Genomic DNA, 17,500 nt, shown 5'->3' with positions numbered 1-17,500 from the left:
AAATGAGCTGCTGGGCGGAGGTCTGCGATCTCCGAGTGCTTTTCTAGTTTGTGCTATGACATTTAGTCGATTCTGTAAATCAGCATCTTTTGGATTTATGAGCCCCTTTATTTTCCTTCTTTGCGATCCCTTATCCTACAATGACCTCAAGTCTTGCTTGGGACAAAGTCGTTAAAAGAATCTCAGTAATGCAGGCCAGCAGAAATTTTGAAGACAATTTCTTGGCATACTGGCCGTTAGTATTCTTGAGTGCGTACACACCTTGTCTAATATTGTGCCTAAAAGTTTCCATTACAAGAATATTGGTAAAGATTCTTTCAACATTCATAGTAGGAATTTTGCCAGCTTTGTCAGTTTCGTGCAATTTTTTTAGAAACACGTACGATGAGTGTATACTATGTGTCTCTAGAGTATATTTCTTCATGATAACATCTAATTGTTTAGCGATTCTGTGAGTGGATGTGTTGATTAAGAAAATTGTACTTCGGAAGAATATTTTTCTTTTTTTTTTTCTTCATTTTTTCCCCTTACCATGACATAGCTGTATGATGGGTTAAGCTCGCTTTCTTCATATTAGAAGAAAATAGATTCTGTTTGTGAGTTCGCAGCTGTAATTAATTTATTGAGCTTCGTTCTTAATTGTGCGGTGCTTCATTCCTAATTTTAGTGAATTTTCTCTAACCATATTAATAAAATGTTGATTATATATATATATATATATATATATATATATATAATCTGCTCGTCATTGTTCATAATAACAAACAGATTGCTCTTATCATTTTTTATATGTTACTATTTTATCGCGTTTCAGATCCTGTAGAGCAGATTTCAGGTTTTTGTCGGATACGAATCTAGCTGATGATGGTGGCATGTGTGCGAAACTCGACTAATGAGACTTACGAGTTCTAAATTCCATTACACACATACATATGAATGAATATACATAAATACATAAATACATATATATATATATATATATATATATATATATATGGTTTTGCTCTGGCATAGCGTTACTAATAACTAGTTGTTAGTACCTCAAAATATATATACTTTGAAGTTAAAATGTCAGGAGGGTACAACATTGCGTAACATCAATTAAGGAATGATAAAAATATTTAAGAGTTACGTAATCACCTTCATTAGCTTACAGTTGTTTCTGCTTTGAGACACGGTGCACTCAGAGCTACGTGGTTGTGAAATATTTTATAGCTTTCTCAAACCCGTTAACACTCTGTGTGTGCATGTATATGTGTATGTATATATTTATATAGAGAGAGAGTAAAAATTATTTACCAACATAATGTGGCAGTCCTAACTGTAGTCCAGTCCACAGCTACGAGGTTCCGGGTTCGATCCCAAATGCACGGCATCTTGAGCACTTGATCACGTGTTTTCTACATTTGCGTCAGTCTGAGCAAACATTTTTGAGTAAAATCTGTTAGAAGGAAATTATAGATGCTCGTTGGGTATGTATGTGTGTGATGGAGTGTGTGTGTGTGTGTGTGTGTGTGTGTGTGTGCATTGGGTGTGTGTGGGTGTGATGTGAAAATGATTGTATTTATGATTACAATCCAAAAACCGTCGTTGTTTAGGGTTTGACATTTTCAGCTCCATAAAACCTAGCACTTTGACAGATAGCTATCGATAAAGTTGGTATCAAACTGATAGAAATACTGGAGGTCGATGTTATCGCCTGAAATTCTATATGAGGTGACACTCCAATATGGCTGCAATCCAATGACAGAAGCAAGGAAAAGAATGAAAGGATAGAATATATATGAAGGGAAGCGTGTGTGAGTATGATAGTGTACTTGTGTGAGTGTGGGTGTGAGTGTGTGTGTGTGCGAGCGCACGTGTGTGTATAACTATGCTAAAGCAATCACACATCGTGAGACTAACACATACACACACACACACATACATACATGCATGCACACACACATACACACACACGGGAAATAGTAATCACTGGGGTTATTGTGTAAAATAGCTAAACGCGAGTTTTGAATATCTTGCTAACCTCAACCAATTGATGTAATAATACGTTATTGATCAATCGCTTCTGGGCTTTTTTTTTATATATATTTCTATTTTTCCTTTTTTGTTTTTTGTTGTTTTGTATTGTTTTCTTGCTTCTGTTGTTACGTTATTCTCTCTGATGGTATACACTTATTTCTGTTTAGCTTCTTAATGCTCCTCCATTAAATATATTAACACTCCGTTATCTATTATTTTTCATTTGGATGGCATCTGTGAATTATTTAATCTCCGAACAATTCTACTTCCCCTACAGGGACATTCACACAGAAATCTATGATTCATTGATGAAGTCAGAACATAGTAATATATCTGTGCTCGTTTATCACGGATGTTTGGCTCTAAAGAAAAAGAAAAAGAAACACCGTGTTAAATGAATCATTGATAAACGAATAACAGAACACATGGGAACAATAGACTTCGTTGTGAAATCCCAAATTTGTCCTTAGCAGTGTTGATGGTTGCTTGGGCGCGTTTTGGCTGTTGACGCAGAATCTTTGACTGATGGCCAACTCGTGTTATCACAGATCAAACCGTGATAAGCGTAATACAGTTCGCAACTAGTGTACCGTGTTGCTTCGGATCAGTGAAGTATATCAGGTGATAAAAGAGGATTAATGTTTTAGGAATAGCTATGTAAATACAATGGCTATTTTGAAAACCATAAAACTGTTGGAAGTTTATATGAATGAATTTTAATGGTACGCGTCTGCCGTTTTCGATAATGCGATCAGTCAATAGTAATTTAAACCATTTTGAATATTAACAGACTTCCCTTACCTGGGTCTCACTCAGTTAGAGGAAAATCAAATCCCGTACGCCTGAGACAGACAACTGGATGTAGGGGTGGCCAAGTGAGTCAGTAATGCTAGATTCAGAAAATGTGATCCTTCTGGCTTTGTAAATTTGATGGATGTCCGTTGATTCCTTGTTGAGTTCATTCTACCTTTGTTGTTGTTGTTGTTGGCACTCCGTCGCTTACGACGTCGTGGGTTCCAGTTGATCCGATCAACGGAACAGCCTGGTCGTGAAATTAACGTGCAAGTGGCTGAGCATTCCACAGACACGTGTACCCTGAACGTAGTTCTCGGGGATATTCAGCGTGACAGTGTGACAAGGCTGGCCCTTTGAAATACAGATACAACAGAAACAGGAAGTAAGAGTGAAAGAAAGTTGTGGTGAAAGAGTACAGCAGGGTTCGCCACCATCCCCTGCCGGAGCCTCGTAGAGCTTTAGGTGTTTTCGCTCAATAAACACTCACAACGCCCGGTCTGGGAATCGACACCGCGATCCTATGACCGCGAGTCCGCTGCCCTAACCACTAGGCCATTGCGCCTCCACTACCTTTGTACACAAGTATTGCTTCCGTCTGCCTTTACTGTCTATCCATGAAACACGGACCGACCATGAAATGGGTTCTGTTGATTTGCTTTATAACCAGTAGCAGATGATTTTTTATCGGATTTTACAAGGCCACAGAGAACCATAAAAGGCATACCCGTTTTGGAAATTATATTTTTCTAAAGCGTTTATAATGTCCACGTAGATAATTACTGGGACCCTGGGATTTGTAACACACTGCATAAATACGAATCTTGAGAAATTAGGCTTTTCAAAACCAGAAAGGGGAAAGCTAATTCGAGACTACAAAACCAATCCATTACTGGAACTATAAAAATCTGCAAGACTTTCCAGAAGCTTATCATTTCAATATATATGACCATGTCTAGATATTCAACTATATGCATGAGAATACATACATAAAGCAAAACATACAAATCTGCACATAGACATACATACATACATACATACATACATACATACATACATACATACATGCATACAAACAAAAGTACCTTGTTGGTGATGAAATTTCAATGAGGGAGCCTTGAATCTAAGTTAGAAACCGGCTCTTTCTCTATTGGCAAGAAATCTTGAAATAAAACAGAACAATGACATACGAATGAATGTGTGTGTGCGTACATATATATATATATATATATATATCACAATTTTACACTTAATTTAAAATATTTATTTTCCAGTCAGTTGTCTTACGAATGTTACAAATAACGTTTCCATAATAGATTACGCGCTTGATTTCGTTCCATACTTTATCAGCTTACAAAATAACTGTTCTGTAAATAATGAATTATGTCTTTGATTTCTTTCCATAGTTAGGCGTTACCCACGTACACCTTAGTGGAGTAATAACGTTATTTGATTTCACTGATTGTCATTACTGTTGTTATTATCGTGTAATTATTTCTTATTAGTTGTTTAAATACTGCGTGTATTAAACATGAAACGCGTTAACACTAAAATCTTTCTGTCTGTCTTCACCACAAGTGTTTGTGGTTGAAAGTTCTCTGCGTAATCATGTCAACACTAACTTAACTATCTCTTCGTCTGTGCGGGTCTCACCACATAATTATTTTAAAGTTAGCTTTTAAAGCGCTCCGAGTATTGAATATGTTAACTTACTTGTCTATCTCTCTGTCAATCAGCCTATCTTTACGCCTACCGACCAATATATATATATATATATATATATAGATAGATAGATAGATAGATAGATAGATAGATAGATAGATAGATAGATATAGATATGTATATATATATATATATATATATATATATATATATATATATATATATATATATATATATATATATATATATATATGTATATATATATATATGTACGTACGTACGTACGTGTGTGTGTGTGTGATTTTCTTGACTAATGAGTATATGCCAATTAGTGTATTGAGTAAAGCATGTTCACAGTTTGGGCTACCTGGTGTCATCCCACTGTTGGGATATATTTCATCTGGATCTACGCCAGGAATTCCACCACAGCGTTAATTGAGATAATAATAATTGATGAAGGAAACGGAAGATAGATTTATCATAAGTGTTTATAGTTTCCTTCATCAATTATATATATATATTTATATGTATATATATATGGAGAAGGAATGAGTGTAGGGGTTAGTTGTTTTATTATTTCAATAAAAACATATTTTTGAATATTTCGTAGTATTGACATTAAGAATTGTTTTTTATAGGATGTTTTCTTCTTGAAGATTGATTAGTTTAAGTTTATATGTCTCACCAAATAATTATTTTGCGTTAGCATTTTAATGCTCCGTGTGTATAGAATAAACTAACTATTACTTGTTTACCTATTAATCAACCGATCTGTCTTCCGACCGATCTCTCTTCCTACCGGTCTATCTGCTTACCTATCTATCAATCTATCTTTCCATTCGCCTATCTATCCATTTGCCTATCTATCTACTTCAACACTATCTACTTTCTTGTTAACTACTGAAATTATCACTAAATTTCGTATCTATCTGTCTATGTGTCTATCCATTTATATCTAACTATTCATGTCTCGTTAGCTACTTACCAATCTACAAATCTATATATCTGTCTGTCTATGTATCGATCTGTCAGTTATGCATCTATCAACTTACCTACATATTTATCTATCTATCTATCTCTCTATCTATCCACTTGTCTGTCTGACTGACTATCTTTCTATCTCTCTATTAATCTATCTATGTGTCTGTCTATCTGCCTGTCTGTCTATTTATCTATCAATCTATCTATTTATCTGTATATCTTTCTATTTCTCTATCTAGCTGTCTGTCAATCTAACTCTCAATCTATTTGTCTGTCTATCTATCTATCCCTGTGTGGCTAATAAAAGAAATCTATCTATCTATCTATCTATCTATCTATCTATCTATCTATCTATCTGTTTGTTTACTTATACATAATATCAACCTCTCGCTAGCTTTTTCATGCGTCTTGTACTTATGTGTTAGCAGCAACTTAGCCTCTCTACCTACTCACCACACCACACGTTCTAGTTACCTATATAATGCTGTATAAGCACTAAATATGTTAATACTTATCTAGGTAAATATGTTAATCCTTCACAAGGTAAACGACTAATCCAGGTCTAGTTACGAAGTACTTCTCGTCGTGTTGTATTATCCAGTCGTGTAGTACTTCAGACAAAACTGTCCGGCAACGAAACCAGTATAGAAATAGAGAAACTAATTGTATGAGGAGGTAATGAACAAGGCATGACGACAATGTAACAATGCAGAGCAATCTTTACTTCCGATACCACCAATAAGACTTGTGAATTTATTGTGTAGTTTGGTTGAAGTCTTACTTTAAAGACTATGGAGCTTTTATAGTCATAAAAATTAGAGCGCGTCTATTTACATTGACTGAGATATAGGCCACGTTATACCACCCACCGGCCCACCATATGTAGAGCGTGACATCAGCATTTACAGGCACTTCGTCGGTTGCGACGGCTAGGGTTACAATTGATGCGATCAATGTAACAGCCTGCTCTTGAAATTAACGTGAAAGTGGCTGAGCACTCCACAGACACGTTTACCTTTGACGTTGTTCTCGGAGAGATTCGGCGCGATACAAAGTATGACAAGGCCGGCCCTTTGAATTACCGGTTCAACTCATTTTTGGCGGCTGAGTGGACTGGAGCAACCTGAAATAAAGTATCTTGCTCAAGGACACAACTCGTCGCTAGCTATCGAACTCACGACCTTACTATCGAGAGCCGAATACCCTAACCACTAAACGACGTGCTTTCGTCATCATAAGTAGCAGAGACATTGTCGTAGGTGGGAGCAGAACGACCATACAGTTGCTGCTGCTTTGCAAGGCGTTGCTGCTACGAAAGATCGAGAACTTCACGAAGCATTCTCACGTGTGTACTGACAAAATTCTCTTGTACAGTGGCCATGTTGAAGGTCCATAGAGGAGTATTGATTCAAAGACTGCTTCGATGAAACCCGTCTTCATACCGTCGGCAAGGAAGGGCTTCCGTATAATTCTGAGTCTGTCCAGGGCATTCAATGATTTTTTGCAATGCTCACCTGGGGATTCCTTTTTTTTTTTTTTTTTTTTTGAAGCAACGTTACTTCCCAGGTCAATAAATATCATCGACCATTTAAGATACGACGACAATTGCCACGATCACGTTGAGGATGGCGATCATAACGAAGATGGTGAGACGATGATGAAAACGACAATGATGACGACGACGACGACGATGATGATGAAGATGATGATGATGATCCTTTCTACAATAGGCACAAGACATGAAGTTTGGGGTGAGGGAGTGGGGAATAGTCGAGTACTTCGAGCCCAGTACTTAACTGGTACTTATTTTGTCGAAACCCGAACAGATGAAAGGCAAAGTGGACCTCGGGTGGGAATTTGAACTCAGAACCTAAAGACTCACGAAATACCGCTAAGCATTTCGCCCGGCGTGCTTAACGATTGTTTCAGCTCACCACCTTTGATGATGACGATGATAATGATGATGATGATGATGATGATGATGATGATGATGATGATGATGATGAAGATGATGATGACGATGATGATGATGATGAAGATGATGATGACGATGATGATGATGAAGATGATGATGATGATGATGATGATGATGATGATGAAGATGATGATGACGATGATGATGATGATGAAGATGATGATGATGATGATGAAGATGATGATGACGATGATGATGATGATGAAGATGATGATGACGATGATGATGATGAAGATGATGATGATGATGATGATGATGATGATGATGATGATGATGATGATGATGAAGATGATGATGACGATGATGATGATGATGAAGATGATGATGACGATGATGATGATGAAGATGATGATGATGATGATGATGATGATGATGATGAAGATGATGATGACGATGATGATGATGATGAAGATGATGATGATGATGATGAAGATGATGATGACGATGATGATGATGATGAAGCAACGTTACTTCCCAGGTCAATAAATATCATCGACCATTTAAGATACGACGACAATTGCCACGATCACGTTGAGGATGGCGATCATAACGAAGATGGTGAGACGATGATGAAAACGACAATGATGACGACGACGACGACGATGATGATGATGATGATGATGATGATGATGATGATGATGATGATGATGATGATGATGATGCTGACGACGACGATGTGGACTATGATGATCATGATGTTGATGATGAGAGGGAGGTTGAGAAAAAGAGAACAGAAACAAACGAAAGGGAAGAAAGAAAGAAGGAAAGAAAGAAAGAAAGAAAGAAAGAAAGAAAGAAAGCAAGAAAGAAAGAAAAACACTAGAAGACCAAAAGAAAAGTGGGGAGACAAGATGTTAAGTAATTAAAAGTAAATTGCTTCGTGTTGATTGCTGTTGTTGTTGTTGTTGTTGTTCTATGGCATATTTGATAAAGTAGAGAGAAGGTAGAGCAATGACAGTTGTGTATGCGTATGTGTTTATATATATATATATATATATATATATATATATATAAATATATGTATGTATCTATATATGTGTGTATATATATATATATATATATATACACACATACACACACACATCTATATACGCGCACATATATGCCTATATAATGTAGCACATACAAATATGTGCATAAATGTATATGTATGTATGTGTGTATAATGTGTATATATATATATATGTATATTTATATGCATACATGCATTATCCATACATACATGCATACATATATATATATATATATATATATATATATATATATATATACATATATGCATGTATATATATATATATATATATATATATATATATATATATATATATATATATATATATATATATATATATATATATATATATATATATATATATATGTATATATATATATATATATATATATACGCGCATATGAATACATGCATACAGACACACACACATACATAAAATGTTTGGTGGACATTAAATACGACCATAAACTCTTCTCTCGTCTATTCAGGTGGAACAATGCAGACGACAACCCCGTCATGCTACTAAATAATGAAATACTGGGTAATAACTACTGATTGTGATGGTGGCGGCGGGGGGGGGGGGCGGGGGGGGGGGTGCTAATGGTGTTCGTGGCTCTGTTAATAGTGTTGGTAGCGATGATGATGATGATGATGATGATGATGATGGTGGTGGTGATGATGACGATGATGATGATGATGATGATGATGATGATGATGATGATGATGATGCTAGTGGTGGGGTAGTGGTGAGTTGGTGGGGTTTGATGCAGGTATTAATGTTGATCCTGGTGGTGGCGTTATAGCATTGGCGGTGTTAGGGGGGTTTTTTGTTGTAGTTATCGCTTAGTGTTTTAGATCTTTCAATTTCAATTGGCATTCTTTCTCTTTCTCTTTCTCTCTCTCTCTTTCTTTCTTGAAGCAGTAATAGCAATGGTGGTGGTGGTGGTGGTGGTGGTGGTGGTGGTGGCGGCGGCTGTAGTGGCAGTGGTGGTGACGGTTTGAACAGCTGTGTAGAAGTAGTTTGTGTTTTCATTAGATACAGAACCAAATTGCATATATATATATATGTATATATATATATATATATATATATATATATATATATATATATATATATATATATATATATATATAAATATATATATATACATATATATAAAAGAAAAGAAAAGAAATGACAAAGGAATAACCGATTATCTAATGGATTTCATTAGCTTACAGCTGTTTCCAGTATAAGATGCGGTGAGCTCAGAGTTGAGTCATGAGTAACACCTTATAGCTTCGTCAGAGCTTTAACATGAAGTTCAATTTATGTGGGGAATGAAATGCATTTGCTCATGCATACTGGAAGGCGTTACCAATGAGGAATCAAATATGTGGAGGGTGAAATTCAGGAGCTCATTGCGTATATTGTGTTCTGCGCCATATTGTTTCTGTCGGAATGCTTAAGCGAAATATAGATGTGTTTAGACTGTTGAAAGATACGGTGCATTGCTAGTACAAAGAGCCCCTTCGGTCACGTATGACCATGGTGTTGCACCTAGAAAGTTCCCTTCTGAGGCACAAATCCAGGCAGGGTTGTTTATGGAAGACCAGCAGTCGCCCATCCATACCAGCCTCTTCTCTTTATGCCACCGATGTTGTGCAAGGGAAAGGCAAAGGCCGATACAGCTTGGCACCAGTGACGTCACAACTCATTTCTCACAAGGCTTTGGTCGACCTGAGGCTATAGTAGAAGACACTAGCCCAAGATGTCACGCCGTGGAACTGAACCCGGAACCATGTTGTCGGGAAGCAAGCTTCTTACCACACAGCCACGCCTGCGCTAATACACAAAATATTTTAACAACTTTTCTTAAGCAATTCCTAATATCTAATTATAAAAATACAGTACAATGTTATTTTATATACATCAAATGACTATGGATGTCCAATGGAGTTAGAATAGGAACCAAAGAGGTCTATGACCAAAAAAATGGTTGCGAACCACAGCTCTATGGTATTGCTGATACGAAAGGAGGTAGCGATTTTGGTAAGTTAGATTCGACTTTAAGTCCGTGGTTGCAGAGCCAGGTACCTTGAGGAATATACGATGGAGTGTTGCAACAGTCGCATATCACTGTTTTCTGGATGCCTTATAGCGTATCCAGGACAACATTATATAACGTGTCTTCAAGAAAAATGCCAACCATTCCTTGCATCTTGAGAAACCATGTAGAGGCCACTCTTATTGTCTTGCTAGTGGCAATCACAGCTGCTACTGCTGCTACTACTGTTGTTGTTCCCGTTGCTCTTGTTGTTGAAGTAGTAGTAGTAGTAGTAGTAGTAGTAGTAGTAGTAGTAGTAGTAGTAGTAGTAGTAGTGGTGGTGGTGGTGGCGGCTGCTGCTGTTGCTGCTGTTAAAGTTATTGTTTCTGTTAGGACTTCACATTGCTGTACATCTTTTGTGAAACGCAAGCGCCATTGTCTGTCCATAAGATCGAATATTGATGTTGGCTCTGAGTGGAAGGAAGAAGAAGAAAGAGGGGTGGAGGGAGGGATACGGAGGGGGAAGGGAGGAAGGGATGGGGGTTTTAGGAGAAGGAGGTAGAGGTGGAAAAGGAAAATAGAGAACAATTACAACAACACCAACAACAATAATGAAAAATAAAAAGAAACGAATTGTTTTATAAGGAGACATACAGACAGAAAATCTAAAAGAGCAACTGCCTACACGCACACATGTACACGCACATACACACACACATACACTCATACGCACGCACATACACACATGCACACACACACACACACCTGCACATATACACACACACACATATTGAGTTACTTGCCTATGAGTGTATATCGTGTATGTGTGTGCATGTGTGTGCATGTGCGTGCGCGTGTATGTGTAAGTGTGACGGTGATGGTGCTGTTGCTGCTGCTGCTGCTGTTGCTGCTGCTGCTGCTGTTGCTGCTTGCGATGATGATGATGATGATGATGATGATGATGGCGATGATGATAACGACTACGACGATGATGATAGCGATGATTATGGCAATGATAACGATGACGATGATGATGATTATGGTGATGATGCTGACGATGATGATGAAGAGGAGGGGTAGGAACAGGAGGAGGAGGATTACGACGACGACGATGACGGTGATGATGGTGATTATGATGATGATGGTGATGACAATGATGACGATGATGATGATGATGATGATGATGTAACTATAATGAAACATTTTATTGATGCCATTGATTGAGATGAAATGTTCCGAGAATGGTGGGGGGGGGCGGGACGGTGGAGAGTGGTGGGCAGTTGTGGATTGAGATATGTGGGGAGGTGGGGAAAGTTAGGGGTGGAATGGACGAGAGCAGGAAGGAAGAAAGGAAGCAAAAACAAATAAAAAACAAACGAAAAAAAAAAAACAAAGCGAGCAAGGACGCAAGTAAAAAAGAAAAGAAGGAAAGAAAAGAATGAAAGTAAGATGTTGAAAGCTGTTGAAAGAAAAGCATAAAAGATTGAAAGAGAAATATTGTAAAGAATAAGAAACGAGAAGAAAATGGCGGTATCAAAGAACGAATAAGTTGTGGATGGTCAGAATGAATAAAAGAATAAACGAAAGAAAACAATAAGAAAAAATGAATAAACGAAAAAAAAAACAAGAAGAAAAATTAATAAACGAAATAAAGCAAGAAGAAAGTGAATAAACGAAAGAAAACAATAAGAAAAAATACTTACAAACATATGCTGTGAAAACAGATGAATTTTGACAATGAAATAGCAGCGGCGGGATATGAAACCTTCACCTACGTATTTTTGGTGGGGGATTTTTTGGCTACAAGCAATTTAGTAGGTTATCTATTGTTCGGCTATGAGCCGAGTCCATTGTGAAGGTCGTCCAACCGCTTTCTTTTGGCCACAAATGGCGGAGAGCGTTTATCTGTCTTCTCACCTTACGTTCATTTCACGTCGCCATTACTGAATCTCTTTTCCTCCCTCCGACCTACTCCTTCCCTTATTCTCTTCTTCCCGTCATCCTTAATGGAATCCACACTTTTCTGTCCGTATCCCACCCTCGTAACGTCTTCTTGTATTCACTCACACCTAGACATTGCATATATATATATATATTTTATTCAGTCGCTACTGTACAAAACGGACTACCCCGCCTCTATAATTATTTCCCCTCCCTGCATCGCCGATGCAGAGACACACAGACCCTGCTCTACTCCTTCACCACAACTTTCTCTCACTCTTTCTTCCTGTTTCTGTTGTGCCTGTATTTCAAAGGGCCAGCCTTGTCACACTCTGTGTCACGCTGAATCTCTCCACCGAGAACTACGTTAAGGTTACACGTGTCTGTAGAATGCTCAGCAACTTGCACGTTAATTTCAGGGGCAGGCTGTTCCGTTGATCGGATCAACTGGAACCCACGTCATCGCAACCGACGGAGTCCCACGACATATATCTGTAAACATTAATGTGTTTGTGTGTGTGTGTGTGTGTGTGTGTGTGTTTGCAGTACAATACACCATAGAATATTGACCATGTGATGATAGTAAAATATGTCTTAAAACACTAACCACATTATAGCTTGTAATAAAATACATTTAACTACTGGCCACATATGGAGATACGACGGTTACTAGCACAAAACAAATTCCACTACTGACCACATAACGGTTAGCAGTAGAAAATACATTAAAACAACACTGACCAGACACGTGTAGATGAAATACTGACCCCGATATATTTGTTTAATTGCTAGTAGGACTAATTACTCACCACTTATATGTCCTAGCTACCAGAGCAAAATATATTGAAATAGTAACCACATGCGTAGATGTATTAGTAGTATTAATATATATTAAACATTAACCACCTACGTATGAACAATATTTAGCCTGCGTAGATAGATTTATTAACTAGTAGTACAAAATATAGCCAAATACTAAGAACATACAGGTTTAGATATTCAAATACGAATCATATATATATATGTGTGTGTGTGTGTGTGTGTGTGTGTATATATATATATATATATATATATATATATATATATATATATATATATATATATATATATATATATATATATATATATATATATATATATATATGCATGTATGTATGTATGTATGTATTTATCGTGTTAGATATGTTATGAAACTAATGACCTGTTTATTCTTTTATTCTTTTACTTGTTTCAGTCATATGACTGCGGCCATGCTGGAGTACCGCCTTAAAGGGTTTTTTTTTCAGTCGATCAAATCGCCCCCTGCCAGGACTTATTCATTGTAAGCCTAGTACTTATTCTATCGGACTCTTTTTTCCGAACTGCTAAATTACAGGCACGTAAACACACCAATATCGGTTGTCAAGCGATGGTGCGAGGCAAACACACAAGCACACACGCATTTATATATTTATATATATATATATATATATATATATATATATATATATATATATATATATATATATAAAAGACACTTACCCAAAGTGTCACGCAGTAGAGCTGAACCCGGAACCATGTGGTTGGGAAGCAAGCTTTTCACTTCACAGCCACACCTGCGCCTATTTAGATATTAAATTTTAAATTTCAATCAGCCCTTATAATGTAAAGGTTATCAATGTCACAAACTTACAGTATGTATTTTGTTTATGCACTTATTAGCTGCGGGATAGCGCCTGAGGAGAAGAGTCCCTTTAAGACGTCTCAAAGGGATTTTCCCCTCTGACACTATCCTGCAATTAATAAACTCATGAACAAAATATATAGAGTAAGTATATGACATTGATATTATTTAGATATATTAGTAGTATAAAATATATTGAGTTCAAATTTCGACTCCGGTGTTCGATTGGTACATATTTTATCGACCCCGGATAGATGGAAGGCGAAGTCAACTTTGGGGAAATTTGAACTCAGGCCGTAAAGTCGGACGAAATGCTGCTCAACATGATAACGATTCTGCACACTCGCCACTTTAGTTGCATAAAGTATACTAGTTTCAAATTTTGATACAAGGCCAGCAATTTCGACCCCAGTACTCAACTGGTACTTATTTTATCGACCTCGGAAGGAAGAAGGGCAAAGTCAACTTCGCTAGGATTTGAACACAGAACGCAAAGACAGACGAAATGCCGCTAAGTATTGAACCCAGCGTGCTACCAATCCTGCTAGCTCGCCGCCTTAGTTTCAAATTTTGGTACAAGGCCAGCAATTTAGGAGTAGGGGATAAGTCTATTACATCGACCCCTAGTGTTCAACTGGTACTTATTTTATCGACTCGGAAGGATTAAAGGCAAAGTCGACCTCTGTGGAATTAGAATTCAGAACGTAAGGACAAACGAAACGCCGCTGCGTAATGTACCCGGCGTGTTAACTTTCCGCTTCAGTAGTATAAAATATATTAAGCCGCAAACCACATATGTGGGTTGATAAATGCAGCGCGCGGAACTCTTGTCTCTTGAGTCACTCTGTAACTTCTATCAATCAATAAAAGAAATAACCACATATGTAGATATATTAGTTTAGTATCTTTTACTTGTTTCAGACATTAGACTGCGGCCATGCTTTGGCACCGACTTGAAGAACTTTTAGTCGGATGGATCGACACCAGCACTTATTTTTTAAAGCCTGGTACTTATTCGGGTTTTTTTGCCGAACTGCTAAGTTACGGGGAACACACCAACGCCAGTTGTCAAGTGGTAATGGAAGTCAAACACACACACACATAGATACGATGAGCTTCTTTCAGTTTTTGTTTACCAAATCCACTCACAAGGCTTTGGTCGGCCGGAGGCTAGAGTAGAAGACACTTGCTCGATGTGCCAAGCAGGGGGACTGAACCCGGAACTATATTGTTGAGAAGCAAGCTTCTTACCACACAGCTGCGCAGTAAAAAAAAAAAGATAATACATCGAAACATTAACCACTTTTGTATGTTCAATAGTTATCAGTACAAAACCGTTTTCAAGTACTAACTACAAATGTAGGTCAATTTACTAGTTGTACTAAATATATTCAAATACTAACTGCATGTATAGATATATCAGTTTTATAAAACATCTATTAAAACACTGACCACGTACATACGTACATAGAGATAATAGTTAGTGGCACAAAATGCAGCCAATATTGACTACATTTGTTGAGAAAAGTTATATCATTTTATTTTATTCAATAGCTGATCAATAACGGGTCGAATACGACTTCAGATTATATAACAGAACAGAATGTAAAGAAGGTGAGGCTGTTCTGTGTCTAACCATTACCTCCCACCATTACCCCCATCTCTGCGTCTTCTAATTATTTATTTCAACGTCTTTTTATTTATTTATTCATTCATTTATCTATTTATTTATCTATTTATTTATTTATTTATTTATTCATTTGTTTGTTTGTTTATCTCAAGCACATCTGTCTGGGTTCGACTCCTCTTCTTCGTTTATCTTACTACACCAGAAGCAACAATCACAACAACAACATCAACAACTGCGCTTATTTGTTTCCTTCTCCCTTTTATTAACTTCACCAACCAAAATAAAAAACCAAAAAAAAAACACCACTACACCCCACCCCCCACCCCGCTCACACGCTGCAACCCACCCGTTTCTCACATCACCACCCTATTACCCTCAGCAACACCCCCACTTCTCTTCTTAATACCCCTGTTTCATCTCTGCAACAAAGGAAATGAAGAAACTGCATGTACCTCACCCAACCCCCAACTTTCTTCGGCCTTCTATCACCATATAGACGCCATTTTGAAAAAAAATTTTCCTATATTTTTTTCTTCTTCGTTTGCTGTTATCCGATATAGTTGTACGTTTGTTTTTCGCTTTATTTTGTTTCGTTTCGTTTTGTTTTGTTTTTGTGGTTATTATTGTTGTTATTTGTTTGTTATTGTCTTTAACGGAGTCGTTGTTGCAGCCACTGCTGCTGCTGTTGTTGTTGTTGTTGCCGTTGTCTAACATTCTCAAAGATGGGATTACATGCGAGAGTACTGTAAGTTATTTTATAATCATTTACAAGAATAACCGAATAGGAAAGTCGGTTTAGAGCAGAATTTAATTCAGTAAAAGTTCTGTTGACTTCTGCTGACACCACTGTCAATAGAATAGCAGTTTACAAGATATTCTATAACAACAGCAGTAGTAACAGTAGTCGCAGCAGCAACGCTACTAGTAGTATTAGCAGCAGAAGCAGTACCACCAGTAACTGCAGCTGCAGAATCTCGCGGAGTTTCAACCATTTCTATTATTATTATTATTATTATTATTATTATTATTATTATTATTATTATTATTATTATTATTATTATTATCTAGTGAACGATATTTCGACATCTTGTGTGGCACTCTTCTTTTAATTTTGACTCTATATCTTCAGGAGGAGTTACCTCAATCCTTTCTATATTATTATTATTATTATTATTATTATTATTATTATTATTATTATTATTATTATCATCATCATCATCTTCATCATCATCATCATCAACATCATCATCATCAACATTATTATCATTGTTATTCTGCGAGCTTGGCAGAATCGTTAGCACGCTGGACGAAATGCTTCCCGGTATTTTTTTGCCTGTCGTTAAGTTCTGAGTTCAAATTCCGCCGAGGTCGACTTTGCCTTTCATCCTTTCGGACTCGAAAAAAATTAAGGACCACTGAAACACTGGGGTCGATGTAATCGACTATCCCACCACCAGAAAAGATAAACAGGCCTTGTGCCTTTAGTAGAAAGAATATATGTATTTCTAGTTAATATGATCACTAGTAAGAGACCACACGAGAGGGTGCTGAAATGTTCCTGGCCTTAAGGTTATCGCGAAAGGTCTGGTTGGAGGCCCAATATTGCAAGATCTTTTACAGGGCTTAGAAAAACTGAAGGACCGCTGCAATAAGAGTGTGACTCTGGGAGGGGAATACGTTGAATAAAATCACAATTAACTGATCTTGTATTTTCTTTTACCTAAAGCCAGACACCCCTCGTCAATAAGGCGAGATAGTCATGGATGGAACGACTTTGATCATAGGTTTACTCGAG

General features: G+C 37.1%; 1 protein-coding gene across 6 annotated transcripts in view; it reads left to right on the top strand.

Annotated features, from left to right (window-relative positions):
- The window catches only part of LOC106884094 (neo-calmodulin), a 484,648-nt gene that overhangs the window by 317,841 nt on the left and 149,307 nt on the right, over nucleotides 1-17,500 (top strand). The window contains exon 1 of one of the 6 annotated variants that reach the window (XM_089340482.1): nucleotides 16,423-16,450. The exons of the other annotated variants lie outside the window; for them this stretch is intronic. The gene's annotated coding sequence lies outside the window, so the exon portion shown is untranslated. Of the gene's footprint in view, nucleotides 1-16,422; nucleotides 16,451-17,500 lie in introns of those variants that run through there. 6 annotated transcript variants of the gene reach the window in all.

The sequence above is a fragment of the Octopus bimaculoides genome, chromosome 23, assembly GCF_046866305.1.
Source record: "Octopus bimaculoides isolate indiv1 chromosome 23, ASM4686630v1, whole genome shotgun sequence".
NCBI lineage: Eukaryota > Metazoa > Mollusca > Cephalopoda > Octopoda > Octopodidae > Octopus > Octopus bimaculoides.
Note: the sequence above shows the minus strand (reverse complement) of the source record. Positions and strands in the feature narration are given on the sequence as shown.